The 23,940-nt window shown below is 30.6% G+C and overlaps 2 protein-coding genes across 8 annotated transcripts in view; one reads left to right on the forward strand and one right to left on the reverse strand.

The window, feature by feature from the left end:
• Positions 1-17,070, reverse strand: part of LOC119083348 — a 72,488-nt gene extending 55,418 nt beyond the window's left edge. Inside the window, exon 1 of the mRNA XM_037193041.1 lies at positions 16,265-17,070. The gene's annotated coding sequence lies outside the window, so the exon portion shown is untranslated. The remainder of the gene's footprint in view (positions 1-16,264) is intronic.
• A 3,565-nt stretch (positions 17,071-20,635) lies between these two features.
• LOC119083349 (contactin-associated protein-like 5) overlaps positions 20,636-23,940 on the forward strand; it is a 32,973-nt gene continuing 29,668 nt past the window's right edge. For 5 of the 7 annotated variants that reach the window (XR_005088849.1, XR_005088848.1, XM_037193042.1 and 2 more), the window contains exons 1-2: positions 20,652-20,769; positions 22,692-22,994. The gene's annotated coding sequence lies outside the window, so the exon portion shown is untranslated. Of the gene's footprint in view, positions 20,770-20,812; positions 21,302-22,691; positions 22,995-23,940 lie in introns of those variants that run through there. The other 2 variants (XM_037193043.1, XM_037193044.1) reach the window with 2 other exon arrangements.

The raw sequence follows: 23,940 nt of genomic DNA on the forward strand, positions 1-23,940 counted from the left end.
TCGATTTCGAAATTATTGAATTATTTCTAAATTTCATTAGGATTGGGGGACAAGCATTGTAAAAATTCAAAATATGTGAAGCTCGGTTGTATACGTGCAACAACGGTATTTGTGTTTATTAGAATTAATATTCAAATTAAATGCATCAAAAGCTTACGGTTGCAAGTTCATAATTTCATTACAATACAATTAGTTGCAATTCATAAATGAGGTCACATCCTGGCCATCCTGGCATATAAAAATGTTCAATAATTTTACAGGATATTGGATTAAATTCGGGTGTAAATCCGGTCATATTTAGCGTGGTTAATTAATAATTTTTAAATCAAATTTCAGGATAATTTTCTCTGATATTTTTGTTCGAATTCAAAACTATTTGCACTCTTTCATTTGCATTTCACAAGTATGAAATCGACTGAGTAAGAGGTGTTAACATGCATTTACATTAAAAGTAAACACTTCAATAAGTGCATCAACCGCTCAAAGAAAGTATATGTAAAAACGAATGGGTCGAAAAATTGAACAATGACAGAATTGTAGTAGTTGGAAAGCTTTCTGGTAATAATAGACAATTTGATCTTTTTACCTTTCAGTAAATTATCCAAGAAATTACAACTTTCAATGTTTATTTTCTGCAGCAAAAAATAAATATCAATTTCATAAATCTTATCTCGCTACCATCTTCTCATCTCATTAGCATTGAATGATCCATGACAGACAAAACAAATAAATTTTTAAAAAGTAAAATCGCTGTAATAGTGAAGTGTAAAAAAAGTGCAAAGTCACTATTATCTTACTCCAATAGATTTTTCAAATCCGTCATATTTCTTTGTCGTTTTCATTATTCAGCACGAGTAATTTTTCATTTTGTATATCATGCTAAACATGTACCGTATTAAGACAATGTATATCTTGTATGTCATTACTGTGTTTTTTTTTTTCTTTCTTTCTTTGCATTATTCAAATTTTTTCATGTTAAATTAGATTGTTGGCTTACCGCTAATATAATTTTATGCTCAACGAAATAATTTTTGCAAATTTCAAGACATGCTCTGCTATAGCAGATCATGTATCGGATATTGGACATGGTAAATAATATAAAAATTAAGTTTTGATTAAATCAATATGTTAACAAATGAGTTTCTACCGCATCGGCACGAAAAGAAATGTTTATTGACTTAATGGGGAACTTAATATTAACGCTTTTAAGGTTGCCGTACACGTTACCATTTCGTTCTCTTTTTATCTAAATTTGTAGACTATAGATGTTCTGGCACAAGAATGCAGTGAAATTAGTGGAAGATCTTACGGTCGATATGCAGGATCATCAAAATGGTGATAAAAAATCAGTGCATTTTAGGTTGACACTATCGATCACTTAACTTTCTTTTCTGACTACACTGCTGCCAGAACCTGAAATTTTACATTCTTGACATTTCCAAGAGTAATAAACCGAAGAATCAAGGGTATGATGCCCCGACGAATATTGGTAACAGGTAACGTGTCTGTAACTAGATCCATTTCGAAGAGATCGGATTTTTTAAAAACGTGCATTTTAATCCACATAGTTAGTTTTATCGTCAAGCTCCATTGTGTCTTTCCTTCAATCGACAGACAAGAAAATAACCTTGTCTTCAAGTTATTGAAAATATTCAAAATAATTGATCGCCCTCTGGAGGCACAATCTTACATTCGTCTGAAAGATCTGTTTTTGTTGCAACCAATAAAGTACCTTAAGCTACGTTATAATATCAATAATGACTTTTCATTCTTGGATACACGAGATCATATTACTCGTTATGGTAAACACACACACAAACACTAAATAAAAACGTGGTTTAAAGATATCGTCACTTTAGTTGGTTCACGGCTTTGTGTTCCATTGCAAGAGAAAGTGAAATTTATTCAATAATATTTAGGTCAATATATTCGATCAATTGATAATGATAAACGTATGTTTGTATAATGAGAATATTGACAAAGTTAATGAACATTTATAACTCTAACATTTAAATTATAGTTTCCAAGGCAACAAAAATTTGCTCAATATTCGTAAAATGGAACACAAATAAAACCTAGATAATGTATGTTATCTGTTCAAAAAAATAATGAAAATTTACATGAAAAACACTTGAACCACAAGTAATTTACTGTAAGACTTTGCTTATTAAATAACTAATAACTAACATAATATTCACATTAAAAAAAACGTAAACTCGACAAAATATATGCAAAACACATCGCGTACTTTACATCAATAGATTAAGGTTAAATATAGGAAATTTGAGTGAAATGAATGAATAATTCAATTTTAAAAACAAACAAACTGCGGTGTTGTTTTTTCTGAAATTTTTGTTCCACTTTTTCACGTTAAACCCAAAATTCATAAAGTAAAACATGGAAACAAATGATGTTTAGTATACACAACTCTAAAACGTACATATACATGTGACGTCTTCTAACATAATAATATTATGATAAAAAATGGTAATGAAACGTAATAACCAAGGCACTAACAAATACCTATAAAATACAGCTGGGAAATGCTACTGATGAATGAAATTAAATACTTGACTGTTTAAAAAAAAAAAAAATTCAAATTCTAAATACGGCCGCACCATTCATAGAAATTTTATTGAGGTATTATTGCCCAGATCTCCATAAATTATGACTAGTTTATTCGTGAATGCTACTCGAAAAGCTTTGAGGTCGACGTTTGTACCTTTGACGATCACCCACATATTTTTTGCTAAATGAATTCGTTGCTAAATGAATTCGTTGCTAATTCAAATTATTTTAATCACATTGAAGTATAATTGGTATTAATCAAACATTATCAAGTACTTGATGTTGTACCAATAACTCGTGACTGACAGTATGTATTAAGCAATCAAATAAAAATGTTGTCACACAAATTGGTACCAGCTGCCACAATTTGGATATGAATTGAATGTAATAGATACACAGATACACAAGGAATAACCATTTCAGAATCAACTTATTATCCGAATTAATTTTGTATAGTGTGTAGAGAGATGTTCAGGTTTTCGTACGAAATTACTCTAAACAGAAATGTCTGAAAAACCGGAAGTTACTAACACACGGAATACTCTTTTTTGCAACAAAATAAATCAGGAAATTGTAAGACTTAAAAAGACTCTATACGTAACCGAACTAAATTTGTTAAACAATCCTTTTCATCGTATGTCGTCGTTTCGTATCTAATGGATCTTACAGGATGTTCATAATTAATTAACTAATGAAGCAATGGGTAACCTAATACGTTGTCTGTATTAATAAAATACGAGCTGACGCCGAGCCAGTTGGTATCTAGAGTATATCGCACAAAATAAATATTCATCAGTTTTATTGGTACATTAATCTCACTAGACTAATTAAATTGAAAGGTTTCTCAGCAACTCTTGCGAACGTTTTCATAAAAAATTGAAAAAGATTTAAAACGGATCAAAAAGATGAGGCCAGAGAAATAGAAGAGAAGAAAAAAAAAATAGTCGCCAACCCCAACATTAATGGATATTCAGTTTGATCCCTTCCGTTCACATATTATACCATTTTGAATTTTCCCATGGAAACATTTAAACGAGTAACGCAGGAAAAAAAACTGTTATGCACACATGATATATATACGTATAAAATGGATGGTATACCTATGGAAGAGACTCAGCAATAAATCGATGCGAAAAAAATGCGTAACGGTTGAATGAATTTCGAATGCCCAAATTTTATTGTAGTAAATATTGTATCATGTTGACATATACCGTTGCTGAATTTACGATTATAGCCAGGATGGGAATTCAAAACGATTCACAAAAAAAAATCCAAAAGAAAAGTCTAATGGCAAAAAAGTAAAAAAAAAATTGTGGGTTTATTCAGATTAGAAAAAAAAAAGTTTAACTCGATGTATGCAAAATCTATATATTCGGATATGTGAGGTAGTGTATAGGAGATACTCACAAAAATATAAAATGATGAGCCCAATAATGTCTCTCGGATTTGACAATGTAGAAAGTTCAAAAATGACTGTTTGAATTGTAAATTTCGGAAATTATACCTTTTCCATGTAGTGAATTCACCTCCCCGAACTGTTATGTACATTTAAGAAAATGTTGAGATTAATATACTGCAAAAATTTTGTTTTTGTTCAAGAAAAACAACTAATGTTGGGTGTGCTTTTTTTGTCTTTCTATAAATGCTTCTATTTTGCAATGACGAATTTTGTGTATTAAATTATTACTACATTACGCTTATGTATTTTCATACAAATTGGTGACAATATTGTTCTTCATCGGTGGTCTATTAAGGCATTATACATCTCTACACTTTCTAATCAAAATTAATTTTTGTCAAAAATTTAGACAAACGGAAACAAAATTGTGATTGATGATTCAGTAAGTGCATTCAACTTTGCTTTATGTTTAATGTGTTTTCGTTTCATTTAAACAAAAAATGAAAAGTTATCGGGTCAATGGAAGATAATTTTTTTTTTCTTTCGTACTTGCTCAATATCTACTCACTTAATTAGTTTGTGTGGTTACCACCCAAAAAACGCCAGTATTTATTACATTCACATTTGTAATGGTTTCTTTTTCATTAGTTAGCATCAGTTCTTAAATTCTTTTTTTTTATTAAATTAAATTAAAAGTAAGCCGATACTTCAACTGAAAAAGTTTCTTCAACAACAAAGGTATAAGGTCGGTTACATTGTAACACGAAGATGAATTGTAAAATGAATATTGATCAAATTTCTAATTCTCATTCAAATGTTAGTTAATATAATTTCGATGCTGTTTGCCAGATGCTGCTGTTGCTGTTATGCTTATTCATGTCATTAATATTCTTTTCTTTAACAAAAAAAAATCAACTTCACCAATGGTCACGACATGAAAATGGAAATAAAAAGAAAACATAAACATTAACCGTATACTTTAAATTTTAAATTTCAAACAATTCATATCACCTGCTACGAATGACTGAATTTGAATAACAATTTTTAAGTTTTTTTTTCTTTGAATAGAATGCGATTGTCCCAATTTAACGATGATTTTGTTAATAAAATTTTTAGTATTTCATTGACAGTTTGATAATCATAAAAATATAAATTATTGGCTGTGCTTAGGGTTTTTTTTGTGACAAATTACTGTCCTGTCACGTTTTGTACATTTTAGTCGTCGATTGAAACGTGATATTCACCGTCTTCGATCTGATTTTCAATTTGAATTGCTTTCAATTAAAACGTTTTGTAGCGTTTTCTACGGAAACGTACATTTTGTTTTATATTGTTGGTTGCGATACCACATTGTTTCAATTATCTTCCAAAATAAGTTAGCAATCGTCTTACTCGAAATAAAACAAGGAAAGAAAAGTAATTTCAAATGAACTTTCTGCGAAAAATGGCGACTTTTAATTCAATTTGTTTCGTAATGAAGGCGGAAAAGCATGATCCTATTTAAAACATTCTCTGAGCACTAACAACATAACAATGACAATTGCATTTGTTATACCGGCAGCAAATGCAATTAATGTGTCTCATGTTACACCAGTATACCAAATAATTGAATACGAACAGTCAATTTGCATCTTCTGCCTCTTGGCATATATTACGATTCTATCCTCTCAGGACATTTGTGATTGAATAATTTGGACCTTTGTCAATAAATTTTTATGAAATGAATTAATTGGCGTTGAAAGAAAATAAAACAATGTGAAGGCGAATGATATTATGGTAATATCTATGTTCGGTTCGAATTTACAATGACAATTTTTTTTTTGGATTCCGAGTTATCATGTCTTCACCGTTAACGTTGACATCACCCAATTTGTGTACGGAAAGAAATTGAGAAATTAATTGGATGTATCATGTTGTTTTACGTGGTTGCTGTATGTCTAAAACAACATAATATAACCAAATTTAATTTATTTTTTTCTGAAGATGAATGGGTATCGTGAAACGATTTTGTTTTTGTATTAAAAACCGAATTTCTTATTTGAATAATTTCAATATTAAAAATTTTCAACGTTTTATTTTCTCCTTTCGATTAGCAATTTTGCTAAAAATCCTCCATAAAAAATGGTTTTGTTTTTTTTGTGTGTTAAAATTGTATAAACACGAAAATTACAGCCATAAATCTGCCCGCGATCAAAGAAATTCAGTTTTTCAGTTACAATGTCTGTCTATTTGAAAACGATTTTCTAAATTTAAAAGTCGAAATTGTTTTTATGGGTTCAAACACGCATCGGATTATTAAGACAGGCAGAGGTAATAGGTAGATTCGATTTGACTTAATGGTTGCATGTTAAATTTGAACATATAAATTGGTTAGTCTGCACTTTGCATTAGTAGATAAGACTACAACAGTCAGTTATCAGTTTTATGATGGAATGCGGATTGCATCCATTTATGTAGTAGCGAATAATATTCGACGATACACTTCGTTTGTTTTAGGTTTTACAGGGTTGCGAATATGGTTGGATCTATACATTGATGTGCTTTGACATGGTATTATAGTAAATATGGCTTGGGAAAACTAGACTGGACAAAATGAGTAAAGTCGATAGTGTCTTGAATTCATAATTAACATTATAGATATGTATTCTGAAAAATGAAAGAATCAGAGTGACTTTGGATGTGGAATAACAGCTTATCCTCAACAAAATCCATTTTATCTGTTCTTTCTCTCTGTACAAAAAATGGAATGGAAAAGATCAAATGAAAACAAAATGAACAACGCCCGGTAGACAATCGTTTTCATATTAATGATGGTAATCAATTTCATAGTCGCACCAAAAAAGCATACATTCCTAAAACAACTGAGTAGTTCGATAACCCATTCTTTTTCGTAAAACATCGAAGTAACAAATGACTAATGGTGGCAGACAGCAATTTTTTTTAAAACTCCATCATCCTCCTCCTCCTCCTCCATCCGCATAAGAACACAATTTCAATATTTTTATGCAAAATTCCATACACAACATACACAAAAGACATTTTTCAAAATTGTTACCTGAATAACGTCAGAATTATTTACGTACAGCAGAAGAAAAAATCGCATAGAAGACAAAGTGAATTTGAAAAATTCGTTCAAGTACAAATGTTCACATCATCCATGTCCCAACAATCTTCCGAAGATTGTTTATATGCCCGAAGGCAGACATGAATATTTGGACCAAAAACAAATTCATTTTTCATGTACACGATAGCGAATAATAATATGGATGGCGAGTGTGACAGGCAAGCCAAACAGAAGATAAAAATACAACAGCCTCCAAAAACAACGTATTATACACACATCGAATAGAAAAGTTAGCACACACACAAAAAAAGTCAATTTATTTTTGGTTTTGGGATATTTTTTTCCTTTACTACAAAATGAATACGAATTGGTGGATCGTTGAAATGGCATAAAAATGGAGATTTTACTAATCATTTTATGTTCATCTTTTTTTTCATATAATGATGGATTGAATGCTGAATTTCTTTCCACATCGAACGCGTGTATTTTATATTCGCCCGTAAATTGATTGGGACGATAAGAAATTATGACAAATATATGATTGAAGTTTTGATGATATCCAAAGGAGAATGTAGTGTCTGGGGACTTTTGCTATGTTAGGGAAAATTCTCTTTTTATTCAGTTGACTGGGTAAATATTATTTATGTGAAAACGACGAAATAGGGATGAAAGATTTCGAGGAATGTTTGTCGGATGTAAAATGTATAAAATGTTTTGCAAGTCTCCACAACCAACTTAATTTTAAAATAAAGTTCAAAAAGAAATTCGTACATAATTTTCCCAGAAAAGTCTTTATTGTCAAATATTTTTATTTGGAAACGCTATTTATAGAACTTATTTCCTTTGATACAGATGACTATGAAGTGATCCCTGACGTTTTGTTATTTTGTGTATAAATAAATGAAATCTGACAAGACATTTTTGCTGATACTTGAGATAAATGTGAACGTAAATCCGAAGTAGAACACTTGGCTTTAAAATCGATATCGCATTATACGTTCCGTATTTTCTATTGTCCACAATATTACAAAGAATCACTGCAACGAATGGTCGCACAGATGTTCCGATACGATAAAATCGTGAATATTAAAATAAAATGCAAACTTCAATTCGACATTCCAAAAGCTGTCCTGTTCTGCAGGATAAGAAAACATTTTTTTTTTAACCATTCAAATTGTTATATGTAACTATTCAAATTGATATTAAAACGATTGCAAATCACATCACATCGATATAACTGTTATGAGATGTGATTGAAAGTTGGAAACCATATTTTTGTACGTATACCACCTGATCAATGGAGATACAATAAAAATGCGATTTTATTGTCAAATTGACACAGCTGATTTATAATAATATTTTTGATATTGAAATAAATGTTTATTTAAAATTGGCATTGTCGCCGCAGACATTTTAATTAACAATATATTTTCATTAAACTGGAATACTATATCAATGCAAGCAAAAACGCATTGTGTTCGTTTTCATATTATTTTTAATTCAAAAACCAATTACATGGTATTAGAGTTGTTGTCGGTGTCATAATGGAGTTCATAGATAACTAAAAAATCGAAAGTGCCTTTCATCTGTTACCGACAGCAACGACCAAAATAATAGATAGCCTCCGGTTAACGTAAACTTATATAGTTGAATGTATGTTAAACCTAATGAAGTAAAAGATTTTGTGTTAGCCGCAAACAATTATTTGAACAAAGGAAATGTTAACAATGAGAGCGTAAACATTTGAAGTCATTTGAAGTCGTTTATGACTCCGGACAGCAAATACTTTGACTCAAATAGTATCCACTCAGCTCAGACTTAACGCAACGAGAACTCTTAAATATTTTTTTTTCTAAAAAATGATGTGTATGGTCGAAACAATCCATACGGATTAAGGTAAGGTTCCACCACAAACTCACAGTGCATCGATCAAAGTTTAATTCAGGTAAAATAAATTGGAATGGTCTATGATCACTTGGATAGAAGCGAGCATAAAAGTAGCGAGATGATTGTAAACTCTAATATGAGAGTTCAAGAAACTCGTACCGCCGATATCGCATGTGGAATTAATATGCCGAATTGAATGGATTGAAATCGATGGCAGTTGTAACAGTAAATTTTTATCGTTCTATAAAAAGACGTATTTTATGAAAGAATAGATTGTCCTGGTCCGCAATACACAATTTTTATAAAAAATATTATTTAAATACAGACTCTTTTCTAATATCGTTTATTTCGAATAACATTTAGGCTTTTGTTATAAAAGACAGCGCGAAAAAATAAAAAAATTTCTTCAAGATATAGCTATCTAGGTATTTCGCTTCGATTTACATCGAACTCAATTTTAGATCATAAACAAAAATTGTTTGCTGTGAACGCTTAGATAAGCATTAAACTTGCTTGTACATACAATTAACGAAGTGTTTCGTTTCCAATATATTTTTAAACGTTATAAACTTTCAAATTTCAAATTCAACAGATATTGTAAAACGGAAGTTATTTATTTAGCTCTTTTTTCATCTTTTATACATGTAACTCAGATAAGTTTTTTTATTTTTTATTTTTACAACAAATGATGCCGACACGGCATAATAGTGCTAGATGTTGTTCGGTACAAACACAGCGATAATAATCATCGCAGAAAGTAAGGCATAAAGATAGAGTGATAGCTCATAACAGAGATAGTTTTGTATAATGAATTTAGAACTGTGATATAAAATGAAAAATTTTCTTTGTTCAAAAGAAATCGCGATAGGAATGTGTATACATTCAGCAAAAAAATATTGGGCTTAGAGTACTCGGCTTGCTCACAGTAAAGCTCTTGTTTTCCATTGTGATATGATCCGGTAAAAAACATATATTGTTCAGTAAACTTAAACTTAAGTGCAATATTTTGCAAAACTAAATGTAATATCATTTATATTACATCAACAGATCTAATCAGAAGTTGAGTCATATGGTTAGAAATGCTCAAAAAAAAAATATTAACAAAATAAAATTAAAATTTTTAAATGAAATATTTCCAAAGCTAGAATTTACGTTTCTTTAAAATAAAATAATTTTAAAAGATTTGTTAAACAACCGTAAATTTTTTGTGTTGATATTCCAAGTACAAATTTAGTTTAAATCTTACAAAAATTGTCGTTATTTTTGGCTGGCCTTGAGTTATACGAATGCTTTCCCAACGCAGTAATACCAGCTTAATCGATCAATGAAATAAACAAACATTTTCGTAATGCATTTGTTGCAATCCACACCGAATTAAATTTATTTATTTCATATTATTGTTTGAAGCAGTTTAAATCGAAATTTGTTTTTCAAACCGCATGCAGGACCAACGTATTTGTTATAGATGTGTGCATGGGATACATGGAGAGGGATTTTGTTTAATTTACAAAATAAGCTCTTTTTTCATTGCGAATATTTTGAATAAACATTTTTCTCCATTTGTCCACTTACCGAATGTATGGCAATAATTGCATTTAAACCATTTTAAATGTACAAAATACAAAATTTTATACCGATGTGGTCAGTACATGGTATTGGCTGTATCCGGTTACATTGGACCGATAAATGTATAATATATTCATATTTTGCCATAGATTTCATTAGAACCGTTCCAATAATCTACATACTCAGTGTGGTTCTACAATTGCGTTTTTATATTTTTTTTTAAACATTTTGTTTTCTCGATTACATAAAAACAACGGAGTACATTGAAAGCGATATCGAACCAGATTTTTAGTTATAAAACGATTAAACAAATTAAATTTGAAACGAGAAAGGGAAAATTACTTGTAAATGTGCGGTTGTTATTTTACGACTAAAAAAGCAACACAAATGCGTTGAACAAAAAGCCATCTGTCCGACAACACTTTTTTTCTTTGTTTCAAATGACTCTAACAAAAAAACAGAGAATCCATGAATAAAAGGAATGGTCTGGTCGTTTTAATAAGTTTTGCAAATTCATTATAAAACGATGAATTTAAATAGCCTTTCTAATAAAAACAAAAAAAAATATAAATTATCTTTTATGGTTATCTGATAGTGTAACATAATTTGAACCAATAAAATTCCTAGCTTGCATATCTTTTATCTAACAAAATGTATAATACATTGAAAACTCCAACAAAGACTTTCGAGCAATAAACCAACAATTTATTATAATTATAGTCTGGTTTATATTTCTCATTTCTTTTGTGTGTAGTATCGTTTGTAGTTATTAGTAAATGTTTAAGACATTTTCTTCTTGTTTTTTTTTTCATATTTTGCTACGATTACAAACTAGCGGAAGATATAAACTTTTATTTGTAATTTTGATTGGAATGTTTCATTAATAGTTTCAATGGAGGCTGCGGTTATGGTAACGTGATATAATACCCAAAACTATGCTATTATATCCCGACAAACATTGTCTAAAAGCTCTGCAAATTACATCTTATAACGATAACAATGGCAACTTGTGCAATCAATTTGCCAACGGATAAATGAACTTCAAATATTTATATGACGGAAATATTTTGCAAGAAGTTAGTCTGTCTTGTGTCAGTAACACAGGTCAATTCACAATAAAAGGTTTTTTGGTTTTGTAGACCATTTAAATATGCAGAAGATACAGCAGACTATGTCTATGTAGGATCGTAAATACTAAACTCGTTTTGGTAGAAGCTGTTTTAGTGATGAGATTTTGAACATAGATGCATGAAATGTTATGAATAAGTTTAACATAAACGTGGATAAAGTCTCGAAGAAGTTAAACCACCTTATTAGAGTGTAACCAGTTTAAACCACCTGGATTCAGCTGCTACAACATTCTTAATTTTTAAATATATGCCCCGTGTATTTGCATTGAGGTTTTGCATGGAACGACTTTATTGAATGTTAACAGGAGATGCAAAATAAAGAAAAATCAGCTCGATTGACATTGGTTTTATTTTGTATGTCTACGTTAACCTAGTCACAACATTTTCAATTTATTTTTTTTAATAATCTTTCTAAGATTTTCATATTTTTTATTCATTTAATGAAGTAGTGGAATTTTTACCGACGATTTTTTTTTTTGCATTTTCATTGGTAGAATTTTGCATTTTTTTTAAATATTGAAAAGCATCTATCTGAATGGTTTCATAATATCGAAAATCTTTCTTCATAATTATCGACACACGGTCAGACAGAATAAACAAAACTATTTGATTTAGTTAGCAACCAAAACCATATCATAAGCCGATTGTGAAATTTTGTAAAGAAACCCAACGGATTAAATTAATTTTTCAATGATAAATTTTCGATCTGTTATTAATTAAGTTAAGAACGAAATTGATAAGAAAACGAAACAAGCCAATTTGTTTGTTGTCCAAAAAAAATATATTTTTGCAAAAATGAAAAGTTTAAGGTCAGGTATTAGCGCCGAATGCATTATAAAACCGCTGTCTGACAGAAATAAAAAAATTCGGCAAACCTTGGATTTTTAAAAACAAAAACTCGAAAAAAAAGAAAAACGATTAAAAATATCTTCATGCAAATCGATAAACCAGTTCTTAAATGATCGAATAAATTAAAAGAGCCCAAGATCACACACCGCATAGAATTGCAATAAATTTCAAGTTCTACGAAATTGAATGTATTTATGCAGTTTTGCAATTTCCTTTCCACAGAATAACCTAGTTGTTGAGATAAAATGGATACGAAAAGTGATATCTATTATAATGAAGAGGTTTCAAAAACACAGCTCAATCAAACGATATATGGTAACACCAACAACAGTGTAACAACAGCACGTACAAATTTAATCAATGTAGAAATTGATCCCAATGTAATTAATTTGCTTAACTCGTCATTAACGAGTCGTGTTATTATAATATGAAATTCCGAAAATTAACTTATCAAATTGTAAGTTACAATATTTGCATAACATTATTCGTTTCGTGTGAGTGTGTACAAGTATGTCTACATCAGCGTCTACGGTATGATTCAGTATTATGTTTTAAGTAAATTAGAATTTATTTTTGTTAAATTTTAGCAATTTTCGCTTTTAAGGTTGGCATAGAGCTTCAATAATTACACACCGAAACTGGTTAACCTCTATAATTAATATATAAAGCAAAACAGCGCGCGATATTCATTTTATGATTAAAATATATTTCAGTAAAATGTATGACTGTTGATAGATATAGCTGTACATATACATACAATATACATATGCACATGTGTAACACACACATAATTTGCATAATGTAATGTAATCCAACACACATTTTACCTGAATATGTTGTAAAATGCGCAGAGTATGGTTGTTTAAAAATTGTTTTTTTTTCATTTTTTTTTTAAATTTGCGATTACATGTTCGCTAAACATTTCTGCATATGACTTTATATATATTACGGATTTAACACATGGAGCTTACAAGTTTATTATGAACAGTTTTTTTGTTGTTGATGGTGAGCTCATCCACGTTTGTCGAGTTTATATGACTTTTCTACAATATTTCTCATTATAATGCAAGTAGTCTTTATGCCATTTTGTTGAACTTTGCACAATTTTACACGTTATGTCATACTATAATATTAAACTGTGCATGATGGGGTCATGTAAAGTATGTATCGCACTGTGACAACTGAAAACCATTAAACCATAATACAACCGAGAGAGAGATATTATAGCTAAAGAATATTTTATTTGTGCGATATCTCGTTAAGTCGTTTAAAGTTTCGTTATGTGTGTTATATTACAGAAATGGCATATAAAAGTGGCTCGTAAAAAGACTTGTGTCGTAGGTGTTGTCGATCAATGCATGCATGGCGGAGGCATATATTCTGTTAAATCACAAGGTTTTGAAATGTGATAAATGAAATTTTTCAGTTAAGTGAACAAATTTCGTTGTAGCTCGAAAAATCATAAAACATTTTATTAAAAAAAGATTCAAGCGAGGAATCATGATAAGTGATTTACACGACTTATGTAATAGATCATGTTCGCGTAATTGCACATACGTATCCACGCATACACGATTTGTATGAGGTGTTCTTTTTATCGTGACTAAATGGGATCTTTCAACATAAATTGAAATTGATCGGGCTAATGGCCATTAAAAATGTAGACAGCCGTCAAATGGCGTTAATAACAGTAAATTCGATTTTATAACATTTTATTGATCTACACTTAAAGAGAAAAACGTTTTTGCGTCTAATTTAGCTGTTTTATAATTTTAAAATCGACAAAGAACCATTATTTTGGTCAGATAATCGCATTCTGTTATATCTTAAAAGGTCATTGATTTATTACACTGATCAACGATTATCTGCGAGGTTGTTTTATCAGAGATTTTAAAACGTGAACATTTTTAGTTATGAACAATAAGTTGGAATATTCAAGAATTATGTAACGGGCGAGGCAATGGTTTGAAGTCTATTTTTACGAAATGTGAAATGTGAAATATGAATTATGTATTCCGGCTAGCGTCTACCTACGCCTAATTGTTGAGTATAAACTGCAATCCCCTCCTAAAAATCCCCATTTTTTTTGGAATGAAAGACGAAACTACTTTTGAGGTACTAAAACACGCAGCGACATCCACTGTCAACGGCATTAATCGAAATCCGACAAATAAATTTATTTCTTAAATTTGAATCACCAACTTTTCAAATAATTTTCAGAGCTTTAACATTTCCTCATAATCCAGAAAGGTATACCAGAAAGAAAATTCCATTGCCAAGAATTTTACTCCCCCGATAAAGACAAATCAACGAATGACTCGATAAATCAAACAAAACTTTGTAAACAACCTAGAAGAAAGCATTTTTTTCTACACCTGGAGTGTGGCTGTTTTTGTCACTCAATTTGTAACATTGCGAAATTTGAGTTAGTAGTGTGGAGATGTTTGTTTGACTATACTTGGAAAATTCAACAACATAAATCTGAATTGTTCAAACTTTCAGAGAAATAAAATACAAAAACGATGTGGTTGCCATGCGATGCTTTTATGAAATTGAGAAATTTTTATTAAACGGACATTATGAAGTGGATGGACCGTTTTATTACAATAGCTCATCCCTTTATGTTTTTCACAATGGTTTGTTATTATGAGAGCTTTTTTCGTATCACTAAAAGTTTTCCTGCTTTTTTCCGATTGAAAAACCTGTTTTTCTCTTATCTATGATTTACGTCTCAGACTAGATTCGAATGGACATATTTTTTGAAAAATCCAGTTAGAAACGACAGGCATGGCAACATCATTTTTTCTCCTTTTACCTTATTTATTGTGAGAGTATGTTCTACAATTTGATACAAAATCTATTACTTCAATACTTTTAACATACATTTTTCTATATAACAGAAGACTAGCCAGAGCTGATCTTCTTGTTGTCGCCTTTAGTTGGCTAGTACTAAGTTCTAAAGATTTAAGTTATTTTTCCATTGTCGAAACAATTTACACGCACTGACAATAATGGTTCGAAAATTTTAGATCTAAAGAACTTAGATAACCATAATGTTACCTTTGACTTCAGGTAATATGAAATTGAAATACCTGTCATACCCGTAGATGTTTCACATTTGACAGTACAACTGTGACATCCACTCTAGATTACTTAAAGCCAAATTAACTCGATATTTTCAATTCTTTTGTGCCAGTGAATGATTCCGATTTTTCATCATTGAACGTTTTTGATAATAGACATGAAAAGGTACATTTGATAAATTAAGTGTTTTGCAGATGTTCTTTGTTCAATAAAGAGGTCTGACTTTTATTTAAAATGAAAGCTTCTTCAGATCATGATTCACACATACAAGCAGTTGGTGAATCAGAATCATTATTTTTTATGAAAAAGGTATTAACTAAGAAACACTTTGTAAACACTGAGAGTTAAAATACGGAATAAGACCTCTTCAAATAGAGTTTTCTACTCTCCCCCATTGAAACATTTTACTAATCACAAAAATGTAAATGATGCATCCCTAGTGAATCGTTTAATCCAAACATTTTCCAACAAATTCCATTCAGAATGCATAATCTGCTCATTCGCTACATCGTTAAAATAGCAAGTTTTTCATGATTCCAATAATTTCCGAAACTAGTTCAATAAACGGTACAAACTGAATCACAAAACCACAATTTTAACCGCATAGCCAGCGCTCGCATAATGTATGCAAACGAATCAAATCAATGAAAAATTCAAACATTTTAATGCCACATCGTTTTAATGTGAATGTGGGTAAATGTTTTTTTTATCTCTCACCTTATGCAACGCGAATTTTCACCAATAAATTTTATTAAACATGTAAAATAATCCAGTTTTTGTTTCTGCCGTTCGCATATCCTGTGTGGTGGTGAATAAAATATCCAATATTATGTAAGTACATATGCAAAGAGTATTCAGAATATTAACAAACACCGAAAAAATATCGATTTGTCACACACTCAGATATCGACCTGTTGCACACAACAAAGCTAATATTTGCATTTATTAATGCAAATCTGTTTAACTGTTAATTTAATCGACTTTTATTGTAATATTGATATAATTTTCACTCAATCAACGAAGAGTTTTCCAGTTAATATCGTTCACATATCACAATCCGTAACGATGAACGTGAATCCACAAACAGTTTAAGTGTTTCGCTTTAAAAAGTGCTTTTTTCCACTGTTTTTTTTTCGAATATCCGAATTACTTAAATTCAATAAACCATAAGACAACAACTTATTTAATTGAAGTCGTGTACTTAACTTCAATTGTTTGATAACAATTTCAGCCGAACTACTTCATTTCCAATTCATAACATCGTTCACAATAAAATTAACGTTCTTTAAACAAATTTTACACACTCAAAATCAACTAAAAAAAACCGTTAATCCAAATTTCTATGCGCTATCTGCCTCACTTGAATATTTAATGAACACACAAAAAAAAATAAAAATTATTTTCGAGTATAATGTCGAACAAAACCACAAACAGTAAAGTTGAAAATGTTTGTACAATAATAACGCGACGTCGCACCGCACCATTCAGTTACAATCAACTCAACTAACTTAAACCGAATGTCGCTTACCTTTTTCGAATTACTCAGTCATCCACCTCTTCAGCCCATTCCAGTTGAGTGTTAAGACTTTCCAGTGCAGAAAGAGACGAACGATTTCGCTTTTACGTTTCACGATATGCTTACCGGTTTTATTTTGTGGATTACAAACACACATTCGTACTCGACTGTTTATTGCATTCTGTCTTTGGTGTTTTGCATTTGATGCCTTGATCGTAAGATATTCACCCATTGACGCTTACCAACTTTTGAATGATGTGGATGAGTATAATGTTGTGAAGACATGATGTAAGAATTGCATTGGAAAAGTGGCTTAATTATAAATTATTGATTAAATTTACGGATAAAAAATCGAATTGAATGCAACACCGAGCTTGTTTCTTTAAGTGGATATAAGACGATCAGTGGAGAACAACTGAAAGTTTGCAAAAAATTGTTGTTGTTGTGATGTTCATTTATTGTTCGTTCACAAAAAATACGTTGAAAATCATTCATTACACTAATAACCTTTTTTTAAACTTAACAACACCGTCATAACAAACACCCCAATAGTCTTCATTAAACCTTCTTTCATTCTTTACAGAGAGTAACATCTTAATAAAGCAAATAAGTAAGCTACTTATGTACTTATAGTCCAATTAATTAGTCAACGAAAGTAGACTTCACAAACGACGAAATTTCAGCGAAAAAAAAATTAAAAATTAACATAAATAATGTCAAAAGTCTGTGGAGCACCTGAGCAAATTTTATAATATACTTTTAACAAGAAATTGAAATGCATTAGTACAGGTGTAGGTATTGGAAAAATACTAAAAATAATTAAGAAATGATCACATCACGTGGGATGAAAAGAAATTGAATATTTTTAGCGTTTTGTCCGTTATGTTGGAACACTGTATGGTGGCGTTATTAATCAAAAAGTTATTCAAAGACGACAGTTTGTTTTCACGTCTTATTTTTACTTTTAAAGTAGAACTTCGTTTTATTCGTTTTCATTGTTTTAATTACCAATTAAAGGTAAGCTCAGACAAGTATGAACGTATAACGTCTGTATTGTGTAACAGCCTTATACACTAAAAACTTATTATTTTCAACACCGATCGAATTCATTCACGAAACTTTTCAATAAAACATCGCGAAATTATCGGTTTAGAATGGTAAGGCGGTGGTGTTTATCAAGTTCACAGTACGGAGCTTGACAGTTGACGTTAAGTAGGGTAACTACTACAAGTAATTTATTATGAACGATTTGTTTTATATTTAGTGAAATACTTTTCAACAAACAGATATCTGTGCAATTAAAGAATAAAAGTTTTGTTCCATTAAAGTATTCTTTAATACCGAAATTTAACTCTTATAACAGAACCAAAAAGACATCATACACATGGTCTCTGTGGACTTTCTCTGCCTTTGCAGAAATTTTAGTGCAATTGAAGTGAATTTTTGAAATAAATATCCGACCCGTATTTATCAGATAGGACTCAACAATCTGTGACTGTGGCAGAACCGCAACAAACGATGTAAATTTCACTTGTCAGGGAAAATTAGTAAGTTAACAAAATCAAGTTTATAATAAAACACACACACCAGAGTTTTACTAATAAAGAGACGAGTGCTCTGTTTCGGTTGCTGTAAAACACCAACATTCCAATTAAATTTTATGCATTTCTTCGGTCTCGTCTCTACTCCATAGATATAGTATACATTCATATATTGAAAACTCCTGCAAGTCACTCATTTTTGTTGAACGACTTGAAATAGTCTAAGGTATGTGGTTCGGATTTACGGTAACAAATAAGAAATGAATTGTACCGTAGACGTAAACTGTTCGTTCATGAAGCACTTTAAGTTTCGTACGTAAATTAGGTAGTCAAGAAATATTTAACTTTGCTGGAGAATAAAATCGTGCAGTCTAATTGTAGGAGTTATGTTGGAACAATAATATTACGTAAAATTCGTACATTTTACTATACCTATCATGTAAATGGCTGCTTATGCTTTTGCGACTGTAAGCAATTTCCGCAGGTTTTTTTTGTTGCTCCTACTTGTTGTATTGTTAAACCTCCGTTTAAAAATGAGTGGAGGACTGGGCAAATCGGGTTCAAGGCATAAAAATACAACGAATAATGTTAAAATTCATGGGTGGAATTCGTAATTATATTTTTATGGCAATTTAATTTGAATTTACACAAAACGTCTACTTCACTGCTATCAGCCTTATTCATCAGCAGAATCAATAAATTCTAGGTGTAAAATGATTGTACATAAATATTGGCGGTTAATTTTAGATTTCTTTAATATTCTTCAATTTTGTATCGAAAGAAAAAACACACAAAGATTCTTTATTGAAAATATATTAATAAAAATTTGTTATTAAACTGATGCATACATCAATCGCTATGTTTTTTAAACGTTCACCCGTAGACGATTTTGTTACACAAGTTGCTACAGATGAAAATTGAAACACATATTTATTGTGCAACTTATTTCGACTTAGCACCAACGTATTATTTGATTAAAAGAATTATCACCTTTCGATAATATCGGGCAAACTTGTAAATCTAAGCTGAGTGTATAATTTGTTTATGAGGGCGTGCTACTGATGTAACCAATTTCTGAGTTGATAGATAAAGATGTTTGTAGTTAGGTATGGGCATGGATTGTTAAAGAACAAGAAATAACTGATAAAGAGATGTGTGTGAAGTGAAATCGAAAAAAAAATCATTTTAGGAAATCCACTCGCTTTGTCATTTCGAAACCAGACACAATCTTTGTAATGCGATTTTTCTTCTTGTTAATAAATGAAGTACTAGATTTTCATATTCTGGTCACTGGTCTAGGTGGGAATGATGAAAATGCAAAATACAGTTTTTCATGAATTAACAATAATAAGTATTTTTCCTGTTTTCACCTGTGTCTCTTTTCATCTACCTAAGAGTCTGTTAAACATATTTCTATGTGGTCTATCATACTGTCTGTTGTTGAGAACCGCAACCGCAATTACTAGGTATCGAAGGTCACTATAAATGTGTCATAGGATTAATTGATATAAAGTACATAGACGCCACAGGTAGATTACGTTTTCATCTATTAAAAATACAAACTGTGAATCGAGAGTAAAGTGAATATGATCAAAACTTGATTAGATTTAACCTTTTCCAGGCAATAAAACATATCATCTGTTCTATATTATTATTTATTGAATCTGTTACTTCTAAGTATTTTCATGGGCATTTAGTTCTATAATTTGAGAAAGATAGGACAATTTGAGCGAACGCTCATTGTTTTTACTTCATTTTACTTAATTAACAGTCTACGATAAAGGAGGAGATGAAATTGTGTTGCATGAATAGCTAAACGTCTACAAAAACTGTCATTCCGATTAAACATACTTACATTCCGTCGAAATTCGCTTCATATCATTATCTATCATCGTCATCTCACGCATTACCATTCGTTGATATATATTCCAGCAACGAACCATCACAAAGTCGACAGTCCCCTTAAACTTTAAATTAAATAATCATTTCGAAATTTGTGACCAGTAGCTATGTCTGTTAGATTTCAGTTATCGTCGGCAGTTGTAGAGCTTTATCACGCAAAGTAAGTCGAACCGTGTGTGTGCGCGCACATCACTCAATTCATGCGGTTTTTTTTAATAGAATTTTTATTTTCATATCAATATTTTTGACCATCATTTTCAAAGGTGAAATATTGTGATGAGCGTAACAAGAATCTGTCGAGTGGTTTTTGGTTGAAATTATGGTGAAAAATCTTGTCATATAAAGTGCATTCGATCATTCGTACGTTTCGGTTTCATCAATGAAAGTGTGTTATATGAATCGATTGTATTAGTATGATCTAGTTTGTCTTTATTATACGTAGAGGAAGTGTTTTATTAACAAAAAAGAATTAAATTTTTAAATTCTTACGTAATACATGCTAGTGTATCATACGGTACACAGTAGTTACAGGTCTTTGTGAGATAATTAGATATGCTTCTGTCATAAGATATGTTTGAATCATTCAACAAGAATTTAATGCGTATTTCAGTAACAGAAGAACTCTGTGTGTATACTACAGTGCAGTGCCAAAATATCAAGTTAAATAAGTCGTCATGATACATAATACCTATGCTAATCAGTCATTATAACGACAAGTTATTGTGTTTTTTCTTCGTTTTTTTTTTTGTAACTCGAAGTAATTACATATATTGTTTTGTGTTACGTGTCGTACTTGTAAGTGATAGTGCCGTATAAGTAATTTTAAAACATGAACGGTTTTTTGTGATAAAACACGATGATAAACAGTATAATCAGTAAATTCAGTTCTTAACTGATTTCTAAATAAAGTGATTCCCATTATATCATCGGAAGTATTCGATCCGCTTGTTCTGTAAAACAAAATAATTGTTTCTAGGGATCTGCTTGCGAAAACAAATAATTTTTGTTGAAATTCGTCAAGTGAATGCCTTACTTATCTTTTGATGGATTATATTTTTAGAACTCAGATTATCGGCACTGTGTTTAAATGTGACACGATTTACCACAACTTGAAAGAAAATTCAAATGATTTGTATTGCATTAATAATCTCAAGTACTTCAATTGAAGCTCTGCACTTTAATTTATCTGTTTCCTGAGTGGCCTTATCGATTTTCTTCGCATATCGGATTATCAAGTTAAATTCTTTCAAATTTAACAAATTGAAATGAAACAATGAGCTGAGTGTGCAAATCAAGTTTGTAAACTAAAGTTTCTTTTATTATTTGTAAAAAAAATGTACGGAAACGTATTACAAAAACATTTCTCAGTCAGCAAATAAGTTGGAATGACATGTCAAACACGAAATTTAATTAAACTTGATTTTTATGAGATGACATAAAGTACTGTTCCCGAAAACAGTATATTGAGATGCCAGCCATATTTCACCCGAAAACTTTGCCGTTTAAAACGCAACTTCCATTCAATGCATATACCACCGACATTCTGAAGAACATTTTTAACAAAAGAATACGAAGAGCAATAATAAAAAGAAAAAGGAAAAATTCGGAAAAGTTAAATCGCAAACACACAAAACTTTTCTTTAAAAACGACATTTTCACTATTCGTTTTTAGTCGAAGAAGAATTTCACTTAACTTTTGTAGTCAACCATCTTTCGGTATAATAAAATCTGCTCGTGTGTTGTTTAAAAAGCATTGAGATTAAATTGTCCTCGAATTTAAGTTATAACTTTCATCCAGACCATTTGCGTTTATCTAATAATAACGATTTGTTTCTATTAAGAGTCAATTCGACTAGAATTATAGTGTACTTCTTAATACGTTTGAGTCGTTGTTTATTGAAGAAGTTGCTCAGTATATAGAATATTGTGACAGTAATAGGTTCTACGACCAATTGAACTATGACTTTTGTTTGCCAGTGTATCTATTGTATATCGATTGATTTGCTATTTCGTAGCTAATTTCAAAGTAAATTCTTTTCTGCCATAACAAACTGCTGCGATTACAAAGAGTTTAGTACTTCCTTAAGACTTCACCTTCGCTCTTACTCTCTCGAAAAGTTCAACTTTGACTGGATTTACTATATTGCAATAAACATGCCATCAAGCATCTGCAAATCAATTTCAGATAAATCGACCATGCATAATCCATAATAAACTCTGTTGTTAAATGTAAATAACGACACAATTCAGTGTAACCGTCCACATTTATATAAAAAAGTGCACCGAAATCCAGCATTATAAGTGTAAATACACTCAACTCTAATCATATCAACATATCAAAAAGTACACAACAAACGACTATTGACTTGTTGGTCATTTCCGTCGTTTAAGCGCATAACTGGATTATCTTCACCCACAACCTCTTAGCCGTACTAAACAAGCGCACAAAGTTTACACAAACGACTTGAGAACTTCAACTTTTTTCTCGGTAAGTAAAATGGACAATACTGTAACTTGTATTCTGATTGAAATTGTCGTGTCGTTCATACAAGTGAGTAAGAATTTAATGATTGTTGTTTGCAATTTAAATGAATGAATGAGTGAATGAAGACGAAAGACTTATGCAAAAAAAAAATTGTTATTACATACCAACATTGCACGAACCGTTTGATTGCAGTAATCTTATGCAAATTGAATGAATAAAATGTAATTCATTGACCATCATGCTCATGTTCATGATCATGAAATATTAAATAATAAAAGAAAGTCTGATGAATTTATGTGTCGGACAGCAGTTATTAGGGAATAATGTGATTAAAATCCTGATAGTTAAATTAGATCGTGAGCAGGATTAGTCATTTAAACATTCGAAAAAAAAACCAGGAAGGGAGAAACACAAGCAATGAAGAAATTCATCGAAATTACAATTTTGTGGCTTATGTAGCATAATCCCATGGCCTTTAGCAGAAGAGACTAAAAAGTTGGAAAAAACTATTGGCAAAAGTCTTAACGAAGTTTCAGGAGACTAGATATATATTAGATATATCACGGTAAATTATGATAACATCTGGAACATGCTGCGAATTACAGAAGGCTTTACTTTTCCATCAGTAACTTTCACCTGATGGTGACCTATATATAAAATTTAATTAATTGAATAAACAAACGTAGGAGTTTACATTTAAAGTGCTTAGATTGCTCTGTTGTCAGTAGATTGCTGGTAGAACTATTAATGCATATACGTTTATGAAATACACTTAATTTGTGTCTTGTTATTAATTCTGAGCTTGAGTGCTGAGTGCATTACTTTTGTCTTCAGTTAAAAAATTTGCTACGTAATTTTCAGCAACTGAAGAATCATTCTAAGGTCAACGAGCCGTTTCATATTAGTTCATATCATATAGGAATTATCCCATTGTTTCCAATTTCCTTTT

The sequence above is a fragment of the Bradysia coprophila genome, unplaced genomic scaffold, assembly GCF_014529535.1.
Source record: "Bradysia coprophila strain Holo2 unplaced genomic scaffold, BU_Bcop_v1 contig_588, whole genome shotgun sequence".
Taxonomy (NCBI): Eukaryota; Metazoa; Arthropoda; class Insecta; order Diptera; family Sciaridae; genus Bradysia; species Bradysia coprophila.